The 18,203-nt window shown below is 38.7% G+C and overlaps 1 long non-coding RNA gene across 3 annotated transcripts in view; it reads left to right on the top strand.

Moving 5' to 3' along the window:
* Positions 1 to 6,609: 6,609 nt before the first annotated feature.
* The window catches only part of LOC143654945 (uncharacterized), a 33,686-nt gene continuing 22,092 nt past the window's right edge, over positions 6,610 to 18,203 (top strand). Inside the window, exons 1-2 of one of the 3 annotated variants that reach the window (XR_013162029.1) lie at positions 6,610 to 6,842; positions 7,046 to 7,177. This is a non-coding gene — a long non-coding RNA (uncharacterized LOC143654945). The remainder of the gene's footprint in view (positions 6,843 to 7,045; positions 7,178 to 18,203) is intronic. The other 2 variants (XR_013162028.1, XR_013162027.1) reach the window with 2 other exon arrangements.

The raw sequence follows: 18,203 nt of genomic DNA, 5'->3' as shown, positions 1-18,203 counted from the left end.
TCATACAACTCAAGCACAAAAGAACAAACAATCCAATTATAAAATGGGCTAAAGACATGAATAGGCATTTTTTTCAGAAGAACAAATACAGATGGTTCAAAAGCACATGAAGAGGGTATGCAAGGACAGTACAGAGGTAGAATTCTCACCTGCCATGAGGAAGATGTGGGTTCAATTTCCAGTCCATGCACTTCCCAAAACAAACAAACAAACAAACAAGCTAAACAAACAACAACAACAAAAATTCTACAAATGCTGCTGAAGTAATGGGACACTCACATGGAAAAATAATGAAATGTGACTCCACGATACAGCATACAAAACACACACACACACACACACACACACACCCGTGAAGAGATATGCATTTTCATTATCTATAAAGAAAATGTAGATCAAGACTACAATGAGATACCACCTCTCACTTACAAGAATGGCTGGTTTCGCACCTATAGGAAACTACAAATGTTGGAAAGGATGTGGAGAAATTGGGACATTTATGTACTGCTGGTGGGAATGCATAATGGTACAACTGCTATGGAAGATAGTGTAGTGGTTTCTTAGGAAACTAAGTATCAAGTTGCCCTATGACCCAGTAATATAATAGTACTACTTGTTATATACCCAGAAGAGCTGAAAACAGTCACACAAAGAGAAATTTGCACACCGATGTTCATAGTAGCATTAATCACAATCATCAAAACATGGAAACAATCTAAATGCTCACCAACAGCTAAGTGGATTAACAAAATGTGGTATATACATACGATGGAATATTATGCAGCAGTAGGAGAAAATGATATCCTGAAGTATATGATAACATGGATGAGGCTTGAGGACATAATGTTGAGTGAAATAAGCCAGACACAAAAGTATAGATATCATGAGTCCACTTTTATGACAATAGTAAAGGTAAGATCAGAGGCTTATAATACAGAATATAGGGTTCTTAGAGATACACAGAAGCTAGACAGGTGAACAGTTAGCTAGTGAGGTTAAGCTCAAATATAGGGGATAGAGTGAAGGCAGTTCTCTGGTGGCTCTATAAGTAATATTACTGTATTGAAGAGGAACATGTTTGAAAGGGTTTGTATAGACCTATGTGTCCCACTGATTAGCACTACAAATATATAAAAAAGTAGTTCTTCTTGCAAGAACTACTTCAAAAGTATGATTCATGTACAAAGAGTGTTTTAAGTCCATGGTACAAGGGGAAAACTACTACTGCATGCTATGGGTTGTGTTTAACAGGAAAACATCAGCAGTACCACAGCAAAACCAGGGATAAATAATAGGAGGAGGAACAAAGGTTAAGAAGAGGCATAGATTTCCTATGTGGTAGGGTCTGTTTATTGACTATCCTTCTCTTGGGAACAATGAAATTATCTAAAATTGAAAGTGTTGGATTGTGGACTTTGGGCACTATACATAATGCTCAATGAATGCAGGTGGTTGAAGGATGTACTGACTGTGAAGTATATTGGTGTGCATTTGTATATTCTTATGATCGATTATTGTGTAGCTACAAAATAGGAAAAATGTTGTGAGGCATGCAATAATGTGAATGAACCTATGACATTTGGTGAGGCAAAATAAGACAGAAACAAAAGTAAAATTATTGTTTGGTCTCCTTCAGAAAATGCTTATAAGAAAACAGTGGCATAGATTGTAAACTCTTATAGCAGACACATTTATCCCATACTGGTAATTATCATTTCCTGATTTTGATAGCCTGTTTTATATATGTATAACCTGGTGAGTAGAAATAAGAATGAAGCCAATCAAGTCAGGATTAAGGTAATTCAGAACACAGGGGTAAGGAAGTCTGTATTTTAGAACAGTACCTACTCTTTGTGACCAAGGGGAAAAAGTTTATTTTGTCTGGAATCTAAATATTCTGCAGCAGGCAATCTAATTCAACCTTTCTGGATAGCTCATTTGAACAATCAAAACACAGAGAGACCAGTATAAAAATGAAGGTCTTAAATTCTGCATAACTTAATGTAATGCCTGGATACATCCCAGAATACATTAAGCAGATAATCAAGAAGTATTGGCAATATCCCTTGAGTGATGGGAACAAAAATATGGAACTATTAAACTTTAACATCACAGAATTCCATGATACTGTGTCAAATATCAGGGACTCACAAATCAATAGGCCAAGCTCTTCATCTTGAAGCTAACTCTTGTGAAGCTTATGCATGAAGTGCAGAAGCTTAGCCTACCTTTAGGTATGCCTAAGAGTTACTTCTGAAGGACCTCTTTTGTTGCTCAGATGTGGCCTCATTCTCTCTAAGCTCAACTCTGCAAGTGAAATCATTGCCCTCCCCACTACTTGGGACATGACATCCAGGGATGAAAGTCTCCTTGGACATGTGGGAGATAACTCCCAGTGATCTATGAGGCCTGGAACCATGGAGTCAACAATTTTATCCTGACCAAAAAGGGGGAAAATAAGTGTAACTAATGAAGTATCAGAGGCTGAGAGAGTTCAAATAGTGTCGAGAGGCTACTCTGGAGGTCACTCTTAGGCACGCTTCAGTTAGACATTGCTACCTATCAGAAATTGCCAAACTGCAACCAAAACCATTCCAACCAAACCTAAAGAACACCTAGGACAATATATAAGAATCTGCAATGGTTCCATGTACTAGGGTAACTTTCCAGATACTACAACCTCCAGATAGGGCCTGGATCAGGTAAGTCTTGAAACTTTGAGGAGCCAGCCTCTCCAGAGCATCAGATAGTTCCATCTCCCTACCCCATATTGTCTACAGCCCCTTTGTACATGAAAAAGTTAGAACGGCCATAGCTCAAATACCCCTAAAGAGTGGAATAGAAAGATAAGAGGTGATGGTGGAGTTATACAGAGAAAGTAGAGCTTTACAAATGAATATGATTGCTGAATCATTAAATTTGATATTTCTTTTAGTCTCCAGTATCTTACAGCAGGTAGAACTAAAAATATAAAATTGTAGAATTATAATCCATACTAAACTCTGTAATCTGTTATACAACTAATCATTGTGTTGTGCTTTGAAATTTATTGCTTTTTTGTATATATGTTATTTTCTCAGAAAAAATGAAGAAAAAAAGTCAATTGCAATGATAAAAAAAATTATCCCTTCTAGCCTCCTACATTTTGGAGCAGCCAGAAGGAAAAATCTGAGATAATGGTACACTAGCCCATAACAAACTCTAGGATCTGTTCTGTAACTACTTATTATTGAAGAGTGCTTTGAAAACTATTGCTTTTTCCTTTCTTTGCTTTGTATATATGTTATATTATACAACAAAAAGTTAAAATATATACACGGCCTCAAGCAGGATGATCTTAGAGACAGTCAAACATCACCCTAAAATTATTAAAAGCAAAGGTTCTCATCCACTGCCAGTCCTTTTGTAATACCCCTATCCTGCCCATTACAAAGACAAGTCAGACCTATCTCTTAGTGAAATATCTTTAGGCCATAAACCAAATCGTCAATTCCTTTACCCTATATTGCCTATTTATTCCCTCCTAAATAAGATCCTGAGCTCCACCATGTGGTAGTCATTCTTGATTTAAGGATGCTTCTTCTGCATACATTTACATCCAGATTCTGTTTTTATTACCTTTGAGTTGTAGGGCTGAGGGGACAATATGCTACCTCAACTCACCTGGACAGTCCAACTTCAAGGGTGTAGGGACAGTCCTTATCTCTTTGGAAATGCACTAGCACAGGATGTAGACCTCCAGCATTTAGAATGTAGTTCCCTTCTACAGTATGTGCATGATTTACTAATATGCAGTCCAACTAGGAAAGCCCCCCCTCATAGACACCATTCCACAATTAATTTCTTGGCCAAATATTGATACCTAGTGTCAGCCTGTAAGGCTCAAGTTGTCTGTAAACAGTTCTTTACCTTGTTTTTATTCTCACACCATGGTAGTAATATTGTCACCCAAAAGAGTCAAGGTTATATTCTCAATGTCACCACCTAAGACCAAGAAACAATTAATAAATCATTCCATTCTACATATGCAATCAGTAATTCTTAATATCATCACATAGATGTATGATCATCATTTCTTAGTACATTTGCATCGATTTAGAAAAAGAAATAGCAAGACAACAGAAAAAGAAATAAAATGATAATATAGAGAAAAAATAAAAATACAAAATACAATATATATATATATATATATATATATATATATATATATATATATATATATATATATATAAAGAAACAATTAATAGCTGTGGTACTTAGATTCAGGTGTCAACTTGGCTAGGTGAATGTTCCTAGTTCTATTGCTGTGGATCTGAGTCAATGGCATGTGAAGCTTATCTGTCACTGATTACATCTGTAGTCAGCTAGGAGGCATGCCTGCTGCAATGAATGATGTTTGATTTAATTGGTTGGTGCTTAAATGAGAAAGCTCAATGCAGCACAGCCCAAACAGCTCAGCATACCTCTTCTCAGCCTCACAGCTCAACACTGGCCTTTGGAGATGCAGAAAGGAATCATCCCTGGGAAAGTTGTTGGAACCCAGAGGCTTGGAGAGAAGGCCAGCAATGATCATCCTGTGCTTTCCCACATAAGAAAGAACCTCAGTTGAAAGTTAGCTGCCTTTCCTCTGAAGAACTATACATTAACTAAACAAATCCCTATAATTGAAAGCCAGTCATCTCTGGTGTGTTACATTCCAGCAGCTAGCAAACCAGAACAATAGCTTTCTTGGAGGTAGCAGGATATTACAGAACCTGGATATGCCAATTTGGAGAAACTGCAGAGCTGTTAGGGGACTAGACAGTACTCCTTTAGAATGGAGTGCAGAACAGGATACTGCCTTCACTGCCCTCAATGACACTCTTACCAGCCTGCCCTGCTCTGGGTCTGCCAAACTTAGATAAGCCCTTTTACCCATATGCAGCTGAGAAGAAAACAATATCATTAGGATTCTTAGTACATTCCCCAACCTGTAGCATACTTTTAAAGGCCATTAGATACCACATTCCAGAGATGGATGCCATGCCTCAGAGTGGTAGAGGCTACCAAGTTGACATGGGGACAAAGCCTATCATTATATACACCTCAGTATATGAGAAATATTCCGAGGGCAAGAGGACCTCACTGGCCTTCAAACAATAGGCTCCTGAAACATTAGATCCCAGGTCTAAGACACACCAAAGGTTCAAATCCAAGTTTTCACCACCTAAACCCATTTGCCCTGTTGTCTATAAGCCCAGGTCAGGAAAGTGCAGTAGCACCCCTAGAACACTCATGCACAGAGACACTAGCTTACAATTACCCTACCAGGCCAGGCATATAATAGCGGCCCATAAAATAACCCAGAATTAAAATGGTTTATGGATGGATGTAGTTTTGTGAAAGGAGTTAGAAAGGCAAGATATGCTATTATCTCTCTGCAAGAAATTATAGAAGGATAGTTCTATCTCCTGGGACCTCAGCCCAAAAAGCTGAACTCAGTGCCCTCATTAGGGGGTTACCATTAGCAGTTAGAAAGAAAGTTAATCTTTTATGCAAACTTCAAAAAGAAATTGCAAACTACCACAGGGTACCAAGCCCAAATCAATAGTATTTCTGAATATCCTTGGGGGTGCTCTGGGATCTACTTGAGTCTCTATAAAAGTTTTTCATAGTAAGTTAATTTTTTTCCCTAAAGATTCTAAGGATGATCAAATGAGAGTAAGGAGATCTGAGAAATTAGGATGTAACAAATGACTATGACTCTGATTCATTATAAATTTATTTATTTTTAGTGTCTAGTGTTTTAGAATAGACAGAGAGAAATATTTGAAGTGATTGCACTCTAATCCAGTAGCACAGGACTGAGATGATTGTAAAATGATATAGCAAAAAGAAAAAAAAAACAGAAAACTCAGTTGCCCCTGTTTGTGTGAAGCTACTACTGGATGCTTTGTGTTTTTCCACCGACATAATATTCTGACAACATTAAACTGTCTTAAGTAACCTACCTCTACAGTAAGTATTTATATTTGGAGCCAAAATTTATATGAACATATACATGTATACTATGACAACACAACACTGTCTTAGGTAATCTTAGGTAAACTACCTCTATTCTGTGGATGGATATTTGATCTCATTTTCCAGGTTTTGACCATTGCCAACAAAGCTACTATAAACATTCTTGTCCATGCCTTCCAGTGCACGTAAGCAGCAACCATTTCTGAATAATATATTGTTCTAAGTATTGAACTGAGTTAAAGTTTAGTATGTGATGACATATGATTTTAGAAGTGTTATCACCAATTTATCCTCTTAACAGGAGTGCAGTGGAGTCCCCATTGCTTACAAGCTCTGAACACTTGCTAGTGTCATACCCTTTCATTTACAGCCATTGAGGGTGTGGAGGTACATGAAGATGGCTTTAATTTGTGATTCTCCAGTGACTCCTTAGGTTGAACAGCTTTAATGAACTTAAGCATTTGTATTTCCCAAATTATTCTGTCCAACTTTCTATATGAGTGACAACCTTGCTCTCACAGATTTGATAGGCTTCTTTAAATATTCCATATGTGAGACTTTACTAAGACCTTGAAGATTGAAGGGAAAAGGATAAAAGATAAGAAGGTCTATAGAGGTTTCAGAAAGTGACTGTAGTTGGAATGGCAAGTGGTTGAGAAAAAGTGGGGGAGGGGCATTATAAAACTGCAGTGCACATTGTGATGTTCCATTGTGATGAGGCAGGAAGAAGGCTGCTGATTGGGTGAGGGAGAGTTATAAGATGTCAAGTTGCTAAGGCAGCGACCAAATGGGAGAAGGCTACTAGGAAGAGGGAGCCTCCTCCACCTCTTCCTGCTACTGTGAGATTCACCTTACCTGCTTTTCTGTCCTGACAACACTTTACCTGTTGACCCAATTTTCCTCCAGGTTCACCTTGACCCTTACCTTCACCCTATTCCTGAATACCAGTTCTGTGTCATCCTTTCTGTCCTCCTTCTCCCCTTTCCCACCTCGTACCCCTTTCCCCCCTTCCCCCTCACCACCCCTTCCCATTTCTCCCTAGGCCCCCTCTGCCCTACTCCTTCCAACCTCAGGATAGTCCAATGACCAACCAATTATGGGACCTCTGAGTTTGTTCTTTTGGTTCCTCCTGCTCCAGTCAGCCTGGACAATGACAGGTCATCCAAATGCCAGTGTGAGTAAATGTTGCACTTGCCATACTTTATCCATGTTAACTGGGTTGTCACACTGTGTTTCTCTTAAGGTGTATGAGGGGGGATAGGTCCTCCTTGCAGAAACAGTACCTGTGAATAGCTTTCTTGTTCCAGCCTTAAAGGACTCTGATGACTACTTTCATATTGTGTTCTGGGTCATACCACCCCCATAGGTCCCACATACAGAAAAGGTGGAAATTATGGAAATCTGAAAAGCATAACTTTATAACATCAAAAAGTAATGAATTCTGGTATAATTAGAGTCATGGTGTCAGAATTTTTTCCAGAAATTCAAGATGAGGGCTTCAGGCTCTGCCAGTTAAAAGAGTTGATGCCTTGTGTACATCATGTTTTCTCTAAGTTAGTCATCTATATATCTGAAAGCTCACTAGTCTTGCAAACAGCAGGCCTAATCATTGCTGTTATAGCTATTTGGTTAAAAATTCCAAGTGTGTTGTGACCCTTGTCCTTTCTGGTTTATTTATTGGCTTTCTGAATGTTCTAGTTTGCTAGCTGCCAGAATGCAACACACCAGAGATGGATTTGCTTTTAATAAAAGAAGATTTATTTTATTAGTTCTTCAGAGGAAAGGCAGTTAACTCTCATCTGAGGTTCTTTCTTACGTGGGAAAGCTCAGGGTAATCTCTGCTGGTCTTCTCTCCAGGCCTCTGGGTTCCAACAACTTTCCCAGGGGTGATTCCTTTCTGCATCTCCAAAGGCCTGGGCTGAGCTGCTAGTGCTGAGATGAGGTATGATGAACTGCTTGGGCTGTGCTACATTCTGTTCTCTCATTTATGCACCAGCCAATTAAGTCAAAGGTCATTCACTGCAGTAGGCATGCCTCCTAGCTGACTGCAGATGTAATTACGAATAGATGAGGTTCACATACCATTTGCTCATATCTGCAGCAACAAAACTAGGTGCCTTCACCTGGTCAAGTTGAAAACTGAATCTAACTACCACACAGAACTTCTGAGTATTCCCTTCCCTTCTGCTAGTTCAGAATAAGTCTCCTCCTAGAGGTTAACCCAGGGTCTCTACAGTTAGTTTGATGGGAGCTTGAGAAGGCCATCAGATATTGAAACATGGCTGCAGCCTATTCAGATGTACAAAAAGGGTAGTCTACTAGGATTGTCCTCACCAGGAGATATATTACATATTGCCCTTCTCTTTGTAAAAATTTCACATGAAGAATGTTTATTTAACTAAAATAAAAATGGTCCTTAATGTCTTCAGGTTTGTTCAAATAAAGGGATATGCACAGTCCCAGCTCTGAAAATATCACTCATTAAAAATCAGCATCGTCCACACCACAACCACCATTCCCCCCAAAAAACAGTCAATCAAATAGGAATATTGGAGGAATCCTCTGTAGCAAAAGGCTGGGCACCTTTGATCTTTATGTCTCAGATGCCCAGAAGGGATATGGAAGGGTCCAATAGTCATGCTGTAGGTATGACTTAGGCAAAATTGCCCTGGAACCACCCCACACAGAGAAGAATTTATTTTGTTTCTGTGCATTCAAACTAATCTGTCAAAATACTTCTTGGTATTTTTTAAAATTAGAACTTTTTCCTTGGATATTGGCTGCATTTAACATAGAACAGGGACACCCTCTTTCCCTCAACTTTGAGCTTTTAGAAAACTTAACTGGTTTTGAAGTTCTCAACCCCACTCTTTCTGATAAGCAGGTCCACTTACATAAATCCTGTTGGCCTTCTGAGGCTAATTCTTACTTTCCACTCCTTGGGGAAATGTGCACTTTAGGATGCCAAAATGAATCTTTGTTGCATGAGAATGCTTACAAGGTGCTTTGCTGGCATTTCCCAGAAGATATTTGCTTTCATCTCTGTATTGCAATGACCTTGTTCATCCTGCTCCCCAAAAAGGTCATGAGTTTCATAAGGGAAGGTACTGTGACTTAGCCATTATCCCACACTCTGGAGAATTTCCTTAACAGGGCAATGCATTAGTTTTCTTAAGCTGCCAGAATGCAATATACCAGAAATGGAACAGCTTTTAAAGGGGAATGCATAAGTTTCAATTTTACAGATGTAATTCTTAAAAACGCCCAAACTAACACAACTAGGGAAAGATAACCTTAATTCAAGAAAAGCTGATGAATCCAGAACACCTCTGTCGTTTGGGAAGGCATGTGACTGGTGTCTGCTGTTCCTGACTTCTGGTTTCAAATAACTTCCCTAAGGGTATTTATTTTCTGCAACTCCAAATATCTGGGTCTGGTGTTGGCTCTGTCACTTCTGTGCAGTCTTCCAAAGATAGCTACCTCTTAAAGGATCTCAGTAAACAATCCCTCCTTCAATGGGTGGAGATCCATCTTCATGGGAACCATCTAATCAAAAAGTCCTACCTAAGGGCGAGCCATGGTGGCTCAGCAGGCAGGAATGCTTGCCTGTGATGCCAGAGGACCCAGGTTCGATTCCCAGTGCCTGCCCATGTAAAAGAAAAAAAAAGTCCTACCTACAATTGGGTGTGTCACATCTCCATAGAAACAACTTAAGAAGATTCCACCCAACAATATTTAATCAAGATTAAAGAACACGGCTTTTCTGGGGTACACAAGATTTTCATACTGGCATAGTCCACCCTCTGGATCACCAAAATACATGTTTTTTCCACATAAAAACTACATTAATTCCATTACAATATCACAAAGTCTTAAGCCATTTCAGTAACAATACAAATACAAACAATACAAAGTCAAAAATAGCACAAAATTTCATCCAGGTCACTCATTGCATCATCTGTCCTAAGCCAAAAAATTCTCCTCTGGGTGTGGACCTGTAAATCTCAGAACAAGTTATCTGCTGCCAATAAACAAAGAATGAACAGCCATAAGATAAATGACCTCATTGCCATAGGGGGAGAGTGAGGGAAAACAGGGTTCACTGGACTCAAACAGTTCTGACAACCTGCAGGGCAAACTCCTTTAGGTTTCAAAATCTGAGAGTCACTTCTCCTTGGGACATTAAATAGCAATAGTCCCACCCTTGCCAAGGGCTTATGTTATAGCCCTGCTCTCTGCAAATGCTGGGGTGAGGCTTGCAACACTGGGTATGGTTGGGAAAATCACATTTTTCTTAGCTCCACCCTCTCCAAACACTAGTGCAGCAACCTATCTCCCTGCCATCTCTGGAGCACATGCTCAATCCCTCCAGAACAATGGGACAATCACCAGGGTTCCTCCAATCACTGGTTTATGTGCTCCATCTCTCTGAGGCCTGGAGCACCAAAACACTTCCTGAGCAACAAGGCAGAAGGATAGTCCTTTGCCTTCCAGGAAAATTCATTCTCTTCAAGTGCTTGTGTTTGCCCTCTCTCCTTTCCCAAAGTTTCCTGGTTCCAGATTTTACCTCCCATGGGTATGCCTTTGAAATTATTTTCCCTTCCATTTATTGCTTTTCAGACTGGCAGTGGTTCCACTTATACAGGTCACATAACACTATCCTTGATTTTCTATGCAGCATGCAGGAATCATAATCATCAGACAATAAGAATTTTCACAAATCCTTTCTGGATCACTCCATCTCCAATCCACACTTGTCCTATAATAAGTGACTGCTTCCATGTTTGGTTAAATCCTCACATGGTGCCCTATTCACGTGGGTCTCATTATCTAAAGGCCCAGAATTTTCCCAGACCATCAATCCCTGTTTTCTTTGCTCCCAAGAGTTCAATTCTCAACTTAGCTCTTTCCTGTCACATTTCATGATAAGCTACAAGGAGCAGCCAGGCTGAATTTTCCCCCATTTAGTTTGGAAATTTCCCCAGCTGAGTATCCCAGAATGTTGCCTTTAAATTCTAACTTCCATCCAAAAGCAGTACTCAATTTGGCCAACTTGTCTGCCATTTTAATACAAGGGCCACCTTACTTGTAGTTTGCAATGACACATTCTTCATTTCTGTCAATGGCTTCATTGGAAGTTCCTTTAGAGTCTACATTTCTTCCAACAGTCTCTTCAAAGCATTCTAGGCCTCTCTATCAAGACCCTCACAACTCTTTCAGAATTTTCCCCTTATCCATTTAAAAAGCCATCCCAATATGTTTGGTATTTACAAACTATACCACCCCCACTTCCCAGTACCAAAATCTGTATTAGTTTGCTAAAGATGCTGGAATGCAATATAGCAGAAGTGGAACCACTTTGAAGGGGGTGTATTGGCATGAAATTGTCAACAACCTCAGAAAAGCCATGTTTTCTTTACTATGCCAATCTTGCAGTGGCAGACTTGCTGCTTAGGGTTTAAATTTATGATTAGATTATCTCCAGGGAGATGTGGCATGCTCAATTGTGGGTGTGACCTTTTGACTAGATTGAGATTTAATTCCACCATTCAAGGTGGGTCTTTATTAATTTAGTGAAATCCTTTAAAAGAAAAAACATTTTGGAGAAAGCTCAGAACTAAGAGACATGGAAATTTGTAGGTGCTTGGAGTGCCTAGACAGAGGAGATGCAGACACTTGGAGTTAAGTTGCTTCAGAGATGACTGAGCCAACAGGATGCACAAACATTTGGAGATGCATGGCTCAGCAGATGTTGCAATGTGCCTTCCCATGAGGCACTAAGGAAGCCAGAACCCAGAGTCATGTCCTGGAGGAGCTAAGTGAATGCCCACATATGCCAAGCAAGGAATCCCACAGTAAATATAAATGGACCAGAAGCCAACCACTTGCTTTCCAAGATGACAGAGGTATTCCAGATGGCATCAGCCTTTCCTGAGTGAAGGTATCATCTTGTTACTGCCTTAATGTGGGCATTTTCTCAGATTTAGAACTAACTATAAACTTTTAACTTATTAAGCTCCATTCATAAAAGACACTACATTTCTGGTACATTGTTTCCCAGCATCATTAGCAAACTAAAATAGCAGGAGTGCATTAATTTGCAAGTCTATAGTTCTAAGACCATAAAAATATCCAAAACTAAGGCATCTAGGGAAAGATACCTTGGCTCAAGCAAGGCTGATGAAACCAAAACAACTCTGTCAGCTGGGAAGGCATGTGGCTACCATCTGCCCATCATTTGGCTTCTGGTTTCAAACAGTTTTCCATGGGGGAATTTACTTTCTACATCTCCAAGTGAGTGGGTCTCATGTTGGCTCTGCTGTTCTGTGAGCTCTTCCAAAAATGATTCCCTCTTAAAGACTCCAGGAAGCAACAGCACTTTGAATGGATGGAGACACATCTCCATGGAAACACCTAATTAAACATCACACCCACAAATGGGTGGAACACATATCCACATAAAAATATTAATAAAAATATGCCGCCTTTATTACAGTGCTGCTGGAATGCAATATACCAGAACTGGAATGACTTTTTAAAAGTTTGATAAGTTACAAGTTTACAATCCTAAGGAAGTGAAAGTGTCCAAATTAAGGCACCAATATGAGGTTACCTATACTCAAGAAAGGCTGATTGGTAACACTTCTGCAAGCTGGGTAGTCAGGTGGCTGGCATCTGCACTTACCTTGCTCCTGGGTTCCATTGCTTTCAGCTTCTATTCCTGTGAGGTTTCCTCTCTTTATTTCTGCAGGGCTGGGTTTCATCTCTTGTTTTCTCTTGACTCTCTCCAGGTTTTGGCTATATTAACATCTCATGGTGACATCTTCTGGGCTGCAAGGATCTGTAAATATCAATGTCTCTGTTTTTCAAGTGCTGACATCTCTATCAGCTGTGCACTGAAGTTTCCAGTAGCTCTGCCATTTCTGAGGCTTCTATTATTTCTATGTCTCTTCAAAATGTTCCCTCTTTTAAAGGATTCCAGGAAACTAATCAAGACCCAAGTGGAATGGTGGAGTCATATCTCCATCTATTCAAAGGTCACACCCACAACTGATCATTCCACATCTCTGTGGAGATAATCTAATCACGTTTCCAACATACAGTAATGGATTAGGATCACAAGAAAGATCTGCCCCCACAACACTGGATAAGGATTAAAAATGGCTTTTCTAGGGTACATAATGCTTTCAAACCCACACACCACATAATAATATTGAATCAGGATTAAAGAACATGGCTTCTCTGGGGTGCATAAAAGTTTCAAACTGACACAGGCTGCTACATTCATTTACATGGATCCTGACAATCATTTATACAGAATTTGTCTTTTTAAAGCAATATTCCACTTGCTTTTTCAATACCAATGGATAATTCTTCAAAGGACTTATCTACAGAAGTGAAATTAAGCACCTGATAGGTGACTGGCAATGGAGGTAATGTCCAGTGTTGATGGTTTTAATTGTGTAAAGTTATTTGTCAGATTATAAGAACTTGACAAAACCCTGTGTATAAATGTGAAGGCAACTATGATGTACAGTCTCTTTGGCAAAGATGAAACAGAGATAAATGCGTTTCCTGTCTTCATATACCTCTTATATCTTTCCTTCTTAGAGAGTCTTCCATTAAAATTTTTCTGCTGCTTATCACATTTTGCAATATACTTTTGGAAATTGAAAATTCTCCTTCCTTAGCTTTCAAAATGATCCCTGATACTTTGCTTTTGTGGTTGTGATGGCTAGAGTCTGGTGTTAACTTGGCCAAGTGATTATGCCAAGTTTTCTGGTCATGCAAGCACTGGCCTGTCCATTGTTGCAAGGTTATTTTGTGGCTGATTTATAAACCAGAAGGCTGGTATATTAAGTCATCAGTCAGTTGATTGCACCTCTATGATCAACTAAGATGTTCCTCCCACAATGAAGTAATCCAAACTGTTGAAGGACTTTAAGGGAGAGGAGAGAATTTTTTCACTGCTGCTCTGTCACTGAGTCTCTCCTGTGGAGTTTGTCCAAAGGCTTCATTAGATCTACCAGCTTCACAGCCTGCCCTTTTGATTTTGTACTCTTGCATTCCCACAGTTGTGTGACACAACTTTATAAATATCATATTTATAGGTATCTCCTGTTGGTTCTGTTTCTCTAGAAAACCCTGATGAATACAGCTTAGTAACAGGAGTGGGGCAGTACAACTCTTCCTTAGCAATGAAGCAGAAGGACTGCCCTCTGATTCTGGGGAAATCTTACCCTCTCCACATTTATGGAATGGTATGCTTTCTTGGCCTGAGGTTTCCTGGCTTCAGACCTTAACCTCCATAGTTCTTCCTCTGATGTGATATTTTCTTCAATTTGTCTCTTTCCTTTCCCTTTTAGTCCAGACTGACAGTGATTCTCTTTGTATAAGAATCCACAGCACTCTTGTTGGTTTTCTATCCAATACACTTGTATCACACCCACCAGAAAATAGGATGTTCCAGAAATACTTTCTTGGATAATTCAATCTCCAATCATTATTTTTTTCTGAAATGGTTGACTGCTTCCATGTTTGCTTAAGCCCTCATGTGGAGCAATACTCACTCATGCCTTACTTTATGGAGGCCCAGAATTTTCCAGGTCACCAATTTCTGTTTTCTTGGACACAAGAGTTCTGTTCTCAACTTATCTCTTTATTCTCACATTTTACTACAAGTTTCAAGGAGAAGCCACACTGTATTTTCATTTTTACTTTGTCAATTTCTTCTGCTAATTTTCCAAGTTCATGGCCTTCAATACAAAGCCAGTCAATTTGGCCAGATTCCTTGCCACTTTAAAAGAAGGATCACCTTCCTTACAGTTTGCAATAATGCCTGCATCATTTCTTTCTAAGACACTATTAGAGGTGTCTTTAGAGTTCACAATTCTACAAAGAATCTCTTCAAAGCATTCTAGTCCTTCTCTGTCAAGTATATCTCATTTCTTCCAAAATCTTCCCTTTATCCATTTAAAAAAACATTCCAACATCTTTGGTGTTTGCAAACTACAGCAGCATGCTTCTTCCTTAGAAACAAAATCTGGTTTAGTTTATAAGCTTCCAGAATGTAATATATCCAAAATAGAATGGCTTTTTAAAAAAGACTTAAATAAGTTAAACTTATATAGTTCTATGTTCTATGGGACAGTAAAATGTCCCAACTAATGCATCCAGGGAATGATACCTTAATTCATAGAAGGCCTATGCATCTGGAACACTTGTGTCAGTTGGGAAGCCATGCTGATCATTTGCTTCTTGGCTCCATTTCCCTCTACCTCTGTTCCTGTGGGGGATAAATATGAACTATGACCATGTGACCTGTTACAGAAATGAGGATGGTGTCTGTATGAATATTTCCTCCCTGTTTTATCATGAATATGTTTACATTTGTACAATTTGCTCTTGCCATATTACATAAGTTGTACAGTTCATGCTATAGTTTTGAGTCATAGGATTTCAAATTTAAAAGTAAATGTTACCCAAGGACTTGCACACTATTCTGGAATGATGCTGTGCATTTCCATTTGAATGCAGAACATGTGAGTATTGTTTGGTTAAACATATATCTGTTATTGTATTCTATTTGGAAATTAAGCAAATTCCCAGGTGATGTGTACAGCTGCCAAGTTGACAAGGGGTGGACTGTGATGGTTGGGTTCTGCTCTAAACTTGCTCTAGTGATTATGTCCAGTTGTCTGATAAGGCAAGCACTGGCCAGACCATTGCTGCAAAAATATTTTGTGGATGATTGATAAACTGTAAGGCTGGTGTATTAAGTGATCAGTCAGTTGATTGCATCTGTGGGTGAGTACATCTATGATTAACTAAGATGTGTCTCCCACAATGAGATAATTCAGTCAGTTTAAGGTTTTTAAGAAAACACAGAGACTTTTTCATTGTTTCCTCAGTAATTGAGACTCTCCTGTGGAGTTCATCCAGATCATTCATCAGAGCTGCCAGCTTCACAGCCTGCCTTGTAGATTTTGGACTCTTCCATTCCCACAGCTGCATGAGACAACTTTATAAATCTCATAATTTGGATATCTCAGTTTCTATTGCAAACCCTGACTAGTACAATCATGCAGTATTTTCTTGTTTTGTAGAGGCTGAAGAAGCACAGGTTGCAGCGGCCCCATATGCTGGGTTAGAGGTAGGGGTTCATTACTGATACCAGTACCTGGACAGTTGTCAGATGTCACAGAAATGTTCATGTCAGTTATAACTCAAATACAGGACATATTTATAAAATTTTCCCACTTTTCACACCCTTGTGTGAAGACCACAGATGAAAGTGTAAGAGAGTTCAGAAGTTTGTTTCTTTTTTCTCAGAAGACAGTTAAATTTGCATGAAACACATTTGATGTGTCAATTAAACTGTAGATGAATTTTCTCCTAAAATTCTTGTAATATATAGTTTTTGAGAAATCAATGTTTGTCTTTTGTTGTACTGACCACACATTCCAGAAATTTCCTATTCATTTTAACTACTAATATTCATGTTTGCTGTTCATTGGCTAATGAACCATGTAAATGCTGGTTTACAGTACAATTGAAATAGGAAGTTGAATTCTTGCCAGTAGTTATTTGAAATTTGGTTTTTAGCTACCTTTGATTCTTATAATTTAAATCTTCAGGATAAACAATAATCCATTCTTTCAGATGACCTACCTACTTGAAAATTCTGATAATGTATCTTGTATTCTGAGTGAAGCTGAATTCTGAAACCAAACCTCAATTAAAAAAAGTTTTCCTAGCAATTATTCCATATTTAATTTTCATTAGAATAACAATAATAGTATAACAACAATTATCTACTCACTTATAGTTATCAGTTGTTTCTATATACTATATCAGAATGATGCAAGATATTTATATATGGGCCCCCTCACTGTTAAGAATGCTTTCATTTCTACCTATTGTATACAACTTTTACTGATTCTTATCACTTTTGTACATTTTTATATACAGGTCAGTTGTATATTTAGGCCTTTTCAATGGATTTAATCCAAACATCTTATGAATTTACTAATGTAAGTTCTTGATTTTGTTTTATATTTCTAATTAGAAATTGGCTTATAGGTGCAACATTCTATTTTTGAAAGGCTTTGAAATTTGTCAAAAATTGGAAACTCACAGTTTCTGTATCAAGATTGTTTTTATCTTGCTTTATTGATCTATAAATGATATATGGTAAAATGCACTTGTGTAGATTGTTTCAGTTTTAAATGCTTGTATATCTATGAAAACACTTTTGCAACCAATACAGTAAACATATCAAACACCAACAAATGTTTCCTCTTGACCACCTTGCCACCCTACAACCCCCATTCCACATGTTTCCTGGTAGGGTGCTAGATAACTGATCTACCATCTGTCAATACAGATTAATATTAATTTTTTAGAATATTATATGAATGGAATGTATAGTAGGTAGCCTGTTTTGTGTTGTTTTTCTGGGGGTTTTTTTGCTCATAGTAATCATCTTGAAATCTAGCTGATATTGCATATAGTAATAGTTTGTTCCTTTCAATTGCTGAGCTTCACGCTATTTATGTATATAACAAAATCTGTTAATCCATTACCTTGTAAAAAGCATGGAGAGTGAGTGCAATACTTAAAGGTACCAAATACACAATTTCCAATAACAAAGCCAACTCTGCACAAAGCATGCAGCACTCAGTTTCCTATCTTCCTTGAAACAATGGTGTTCTGGTTTGCTAACTGCCGGAATGCAACACACCAGAGACAGATTGGCTTTTAATAAAAGGGGATTTATTTTGTTGGTTCTTCAGAGGAAAGGCAGCTAACTTTCCACTGAGGTTCTTTCTTATGTGGAAGGCACAGGATGGTCTCTGCTGGTCTTCTCTCCAGGCCCCTGGGTTCCAACAACTTTCCCTGGGGTGATTTCTTTCTCCATCTCCAAGGGCCCAGGCTGAGCTGCAAGTGCTGAGGTGAGGAATGCCAAGCTGCTAGGCTGTGCTACATTGCGTTCTCTCATTTAAGCACAAGCCAATTAAGTTAAACATCACTCATTGCAGCAGACACGCCTCCTAGCCAACTGCAGATGTAATTAGCAACAGATGAGATTCACCTACCATTGGCTCATGTCCACAGCAACAGAACTAGGTGCTTTCACCTGGCCAAGTTGACAACTGAATCTAACTAACACAAATAGAATCCTTTGGAGATTTTTGAGG

This window comes from Tamandua tetradactyla, chromosome 14 (assembly GCF_023851605.1).
Source record: "Tamandua tetradactyla isolate mTamTet1 chromosome 14, mTamTet1.pri, whole genome shotgun sequence".
Lineage (NCBI taxonomy): Eukaryota > Metazoa > Chordata > Mammalia > Pilosa > Myrmecophagidae > Tamandua > Tamandua tetradactyla.
This window is presented reverse-complemented; position numbering and strand designations above follow the sequence as displayed.